We start from the raw sequence: 6,974 nt of genomic DNA, 5'->3' as shown, positions 1-6,974 counted from the left end.
GTAGTAGACGACTAACACATGTACAACAGTATTCGTAAAATTGTAAGGAAGTATATATAAATGTCAGTCACCTTTTATTAAATATAAATGTAAGGTCAAACATTACAAAGGTTAATAATTATTGAGAGAAAATTGGAAACGTGACGAATAATTATGTTTTAAACTACTAAATGGGATACATCTGTTACCTGACATTTACACTACTGAATGATCAGCTAGTTTTAAGTGAGTGTTTGTGACCATGCATAGTTGGCTCTGAACATATGGTTGAAACACACACGCAGTAGTAAAGGTAAGTAGTTGTTTTGAAAATAAAACAGACAAATGAAATCAACAAAATTTAGATATAGACATATTTGAAAAAAATAATTGTATAATATATGTCTTGGACAAAATATTGAATTTAAAGTGGTTTTGAACCTTTAAGTAATACTAAGTTGGCCAATTATAACTTTCGTTAAAACTGCCATCAGACTCTGACTTTTAAACTGAGTTTTACTGTACGTATTACTATACATTTCGTTAGTCAATATTAGCTACAGGTAAAGGGGGAGGCTGGTATATCACAAAACATGATATAAACCACCGCTGCATTTTACGCCTTCCCAAGTTAGGAGCATCTAGTCTTTGTCTTGTATGTTTTTTTTTTTTAAATTTTGGTTCATTTATATGCTTTGAAGTTTAGTCAATTTATAGTTGATTCAGTTACCCTCTAAAGCCCATATAAACAGAAAAACACAATTTATATTAACCAACTTGGCATGTTTTTACCTTCTCTAACTAAGAGTTTAAAGTCAACTGTGTTTCCGCTTTTTTAAGTTGGTTGGTAAGAATAATTTCCTTACAAAGTGTCCTGGTGACCTGATACAATACATGTATATACGGAGTCGGTTATTTCTACAGGAGAGTCTTTTTTATAGAACATGTAAAATCACAAAAATACTGAGCTAAGAGGATAATTAAAATTGGAAATTCCATAATCAAATGGCAAAATCAAATGATAAAAAAAAATAAAACGTCGAATGGACAATAACAGTTACTGTTATATTTTGGACTTGGTACAGGCATTGTCAAATGTAGAAAACGACGAATTGAACCTGGTTGTATACCGCTAAACCTTTTTTTACATGAATTTTGTGTGAAATGTACAACAACAAAAATTACTATATTTAATGATTTTAATTAAATTTTAAAATCAAGTTGTTATTTGAATAACTCTTTTTTACAAATTCATGTCATTTTCACATGAAAAAAATTCACGTGATTTTCATATGAAATTCACACACGAGTTTCACATGATATTTACGTGAAACTCACAAAAACTAATTGCATGTGAGTTTCACGTATAAGCTCGTTTGAGGTGAAATTCATGTGAATTTTACGTGAGATTCACATGAATTTAAATTCACGTGAAATTTATGTGAGTGAAATTTGCCTGTGTAATACATCATATTTTGGAAATGAATATTATGGTAAAGGGTAAAGCAAAAGAGCGGTTGTATCACATCGTTTCACAAATTTAACAAATGATTATAAATATATATATACGACAGAGAGGGAACAGTTGCCGTCAGTAATGTGACGATTCCAAATAAATGAAAAGTTGGTTTCAATTCATATATGCTTTTAAGTAGATAACATGTCTCATTTTGAATACTACTGTGTTTGTGAATTTGTTTGATGTTCATGAGCTTTTGATTCTGTTGTTTGATTAGGGAATTTCCATGTTGAAGTTCCCTTGTAGATCAGTATTATTGTTATTTTACTTTTTTTGCTACAAATCTAGCAACAAAGATGAACTCCAGCTAATTCAACATGAGACGTTGTTGTCGCAGATTTTCCTACTATTACTATTATTACTACCCTAATATTTTTGTTTTATGAAGAAAACTATTGATGTTATTGTGTTATTCCTTCGTTAGAGTTTCTTTAGTCGTAGTATTTGTATTATGTTTCAATCAAATATAGCATCATTACACACCAAGAAAACACAATATCGAAAATCAATAAAGAGGTGGAAGTCGTCGTAATTGATTAACTAAATTCTCATTGATGCAACTATATCGGTTAAAAGTTGTGATGTAGCTGTAGAAAACTTATTACTTACAGGATGTTGCATCCTAATTTTCACGCAAAAATACGTAGTTGATTTAGAAACTTTTCTTAGATGTTATAATATGAATTTATCTTGTGGAAAGATAAATTTAGGTAAAAGAAGTGTATAAATGTCCAAATGTCGTAGTTAGTTGTAAAATGAAAGAAAACAAATCAAGGTAGCACATAAAAGGGGATGGAATCGCAAGAACTCAAAAATAAACGATAAATACTATTACTTAATCTCATCAAAGATACCAGGCTTATAGTTTTGTAACCAAGAAGTACGTTTCGTCTTTAATTTAATCACCAGGATTCTATAGTTAACATGTTTACAAAACTCCTTCCGTACAGACAAAAGTCAGTTTATGACCAAAACACCCTTGAATTCACCAAATGTTTCATATCTTCAAAATTATTGACAATCGGGAATTCTTTTATTTTTATTTTGTTACAAAATATATTTTTTTTTATGTCAATGAAGGTTCATGAATAGAACAGGTCTGGTTTTCTGCCATTGTCAATTCATCAATTATGAAATGTCCTCTGCTTCATGCAGACATATACTATCCTTTCTTTAAAATTTCAAATTAAGCAACAAAATTAAAAACTGATCCGGCATTATTGATGTTTTTAGCAATGGCTTTATCATTTGTTCTTCGACTTGATCGTTTCAAATTCCTTATGTGTCAATTGCATGTAGAATGAAATTCAAAACAGTGTGGCTGTGGCCATTGATTGACACATTAAATTCATCCATTGACTGAGACAATTTAGGTGAACGTTTGTATGTAACGACAACTGCTCACTATGTACTTTTTAAAGACACTTAAACTATGTAGTCACCAAAGGTCCTCAACACCTTAATAAAGTAATTCGAAAAAATAATTAGGAATAACACGATGTTTTGATTTATATCAATTGTATAAATCAAAACATAAAGATTATTCCTGATTAATTTTTCGAATTATTTTATAATTAAAGGCCCACAGTTTAAATGTCTATCGTAGCTACGTCGTGAACAGTGGTCGTTACAGACAAACGTTCACGTAAATTGTCCCAGTCAATGGATGAATTTAATGTGTCAATCAATGGCCACAGCAATACTGTTTTGAATTTCATTCTATTTTATGTTTTTTTGTGGGTTTTAATTTGGTGACAAGTAATGAAGATTCAGTACTTATTCCTGTTTCCATTATTTAAACAAAATATAAAATATTTCATCAAAATGTCTGCAAACTAATTATAAGTGAATTGTTATTAGAAGTAAGTGTACAATTACATAAAAAAGAAACACTTGATATTCTACAGGTAACAAGCAGAAATTGAAAAATTTAATACACGCTCCTAGCATAGCTCTCAAAAATACAGAAGTACATTGCTAGAATAGCAGATGCTTAATGTTTACTTATTTTTACTGGGAACTACTGTTTAAAGGCAAGGTTTTAACCGTACAAAAAATCAACGTTTTAATGTGATATTTAATGACAGGCGACGTTTGTTGTACATAAAAACCGATTTGTTTATTTTCAGTTAAATAGGAGAAAGGTACCAATAGTTGTACTGATAGCAGCAGTTGCACTTAATGCTCTTGTATTGAGTTTAGAGTTATCAGTAGAGTCTTCACTTGAGACCAAGAAGGACATGAACATTAGTAAGTGGTACAAAATATTCTTAGATCTAAACAGCTCTTGAGATCAAATAAAATATATACATCGGGAAGTATTTTCAAATAATTTTAGATTTACACTTACCCTGTTTACCCTAAAATAAGGAAAACATACACATCAATAAGAATCACAAAATATTTGTACATCAACACTTAATCTCAAAAAGGAAGGACGTTAACGCTATTCTGTATTATTAAATCTCATCAATTAACACTTACTCCTGAGATATAGATATAGACATCCGCATGTTTATGATATAATCTTTTATTCTCAATAACGATGCAACCAGAGATCAGTTAAATATACTTGTGTCACTTTTTAGAAGAGGTCAGCTTAATTGGCCAAAATATTTAGTGTCTCAGTAAACATTTAGTTGTTATGGTGCAATTTTATTGCATTTCTATATATTTTGTGTAATATTGCATTATTTTGTATGTTTAAGCAATAACATAGCACTATTTATTTAACTGCATATCAAAACAATTATAAAGAATTTATGAAACGTTTAAGTTTTACTAATGTTTGCAAGTCAAAATAATATGAAGGAATATAAGAAACGGTTAAGTTTGACAAATGTTCATATCTTACCTTCTAAACACTTTTTGTTTTATTAACAAAGAGGGGCGAAAGATACCAGAGGGACAGTCAACCTCATTTATCAAAATAAAATGACAACGCTATGACTAACAAAGAAAAAGACGATCAGACAAATTATAGTACGCAAGACAAACCATAGAAAACTGAAGACTTAGCAACACGAACCTAAGGGTGATCTCATGTTCTCAGGAAGGGTAAGCAGATCCTGCTCCATATGTGACATTCGTCGTACGTGGTGCTCATGTTATCACAAACCCGGTAAATGGTCTAATTCGGTAGTCACCTTCGTGAAAACGGAAGGGGATTGAAGGATCTACATAAGGAACATATCCGAGATCATCTGTGAAAAGGTTATTCCAGAACAGTCAATCAACTAAAAGCTTACACATGGAAACTGTAAACATACAATTATGTTGGTGTGCGTATTCCATACGTGTTACACGGTCAATGGGGATAGTTTAGTTTGCTAGCTTTTTTGAAATTTTGTTTGTTTTTAAAGTTATTAAGATAATAACACAACGTTATTTGACAGTTTGATCTTTAGAATTTCACCACTGTCTTTCAAGTACGAGATATACATAGCTATAACACCTGTTTAAATCTGCCATTTTTCTAAATGAGGAAATGCCTGTACAAATTCAGGAAGACGCCAGTTGTTTTTTATTCGTTTGATGAATTATCGCATTTAATTTTGCCATTTGATAAACGACTTTTAGTTAGCATTTTCCTTAGATTTCTATATTTTTCAAATCCTACTTTTTACTTCATCTCAATTCGGTAAAATCTTTTATACAATTTTGTTCCTCAATGTCCTTAAACGTAATACCTAATTTGGCTTTTAAATGTATTTTTGATTCGTTCGTCACTAATAAGTCTTTTGTATGAAGTAATATTTTCAGTCGTTCTACCGTAAGAGAATACTTCTAAGTTTAGTATAATGTAAAAAAAGTAAATATAATATATAAGTTGCCGCAAATACTTCATGAATCAGATTATAGATTTCTGATTTAATCGAAATTAGAAACACAACAGTTGATAATGAAACCTACTTTTTTTATTAAACAACTTATCGAAGATGTAATCAGAAATGCGCGAGGTTACATTTAAATCATTAGAATCTTTTTTTTTTCCAGCAATATGATTTACAAAATAAAAACAATTCATCCAAACATTGTTAAAGATCTAAATTTGCGTTTTACTCATTTTATTTTTACTAATAACATTGACCTTCATTTTTCAGGAGGATTGTGGACAGACAGAAAACAATGCTGTAACTATAAAAATTGTCGCCACCCTTGGTGTCGTTGCTGCTGGGTTTTCATGAGATAATGACAAACTGATACTACAAATAAATTACTTAAAAATAAAATGATTGAAGTTTGCGTTTGTGATTTGAAACATTCCAAATAAATAACTATCGTTGATGTAGTTTTCTACTCGAAAGAGGAAGAGCAAAAAGGACATAAAGATATTGTTTGAATCAATGTAAGATAAAGTATCTTTGGTCATTGATATTTACTTTTTGAAATATGATATGTAACATATTTTTTTCACTTTAATTTGCGTAAAGGCAAAAGCGAATTTGATGACAAGCGAAATGGTTTGGAAATTATAAAACTGATTCAAATGATGCATTTTGAATCAAAACTTACATATTACACTCGCCATTGAACTTAAGCTGAAAATGATACCTTAAACTGCTGCAAGTCGTTTGTGGTTAACAGTCCTTTTTTGCGTTTGGTACTTTTTCCAGGATGACTTTTACCACGCACAATAAACCCTGTAATGGACACTATTCAATGAATGTCTAATAGTATAAAACCTACCATGTAATTTATAATATCAAGAAAACTGCTGTTTTCAGAAAAGCCTGAATCGTTGAGGGCAACTTCTCTCATTAAAGAAAGAAACCCAAAACATACGACAATTTAACACACTGTGTACTTGTGGTACCATTAGTTTATTAATGATTAAATAAAATTTCTTTATGCAGAAATACACACATCCAATACATGAAATTGCATGTTAAATTTTTCATATGCTAGAAAAGTATACACATTAAGCACCATTCAATTATGATAAATAAAAAATGAAAATGAAAATACTGAAAATATAATTCGGAGTTTAGTATGACGTCCATTATCACAGTACTCGTATACATATTTTTTAAGGGGCCAGCTGAAGGACGCCTACGATTGCGGGAGTTTCTCGCTAAATTGAAGACCCATTGGTGGTCTTCAGCTGTTGTCTGCTCTATGGTTTGGTTGTTGTCGGTTTGACACAGTCCCCATTTCCTTTCTCAATTTTTGTATTTTATTATTTTTAGTTTCTAACTATATCATCACTGTGAATTCAAAAACAAGCTATCTAAGGTGAGTTTAATAAATAAACTCATCAAAGATACAGGGATTGAAATTAAGTATTTGCTCGCGTTTCGTCTTCACAAGATTCATTAGTGACAATCGAATAAAAAGGTTAAAAAGTACGAAGTTTAAGAGCATTGAGGACCAAAATATCTAAACGTTTTGCCAAATACAACTAAAGTTAACTATTCCTGAAGTAGAAAAGCATCACTTTTTGAAAAATCCCTTAAAGACTCACTGGGAACATAAA

The 6,974-nt window shown here is 30.5% G+C and overlaps 1 long non-coding RNA gene across 1 annotated transcript; it reads left to right on the top strand.

Annotated features, from left to right (window-relative positions):
- Window positions 1-214: 214 nt before the first annotated feature.
- Window positions 215-5,749, top strand: LOC143081734 (uncharacterized). The gene is made up of 3 exons (XR_012980058.1): window positions 215-292; window positions 3,628-3,748; window positions 5,602-5,749. It is a non-coding gene; the product is annotated as an uncharacterized LOC143081734 (long non-coding RNA).
- The last annotated feature ends 1,225 nt before the right edge of the window (window positions 5,750-6,974 follow it).

Source organism: Mytilus galloprovincialis, chromosome 7 (assembly GCF_965363235.1).
Source record: "Mytilus galloprovincialis chromosome 7, xbMytGall1.hap1.1, whole genome shotgun sequence".
Taxonomy (NCBI): domain Eukaryota; kingdom Metazoa; phylum Mollusca; class Bivalvia; order Mytilida; family Mytilidae; genus Mytilus; species Mytilus galloprovincialis.
Note: the sequence above shows the minus strand (reverse complement) of the source record. Positions and strands in the feature narration are given on the sequence as shown.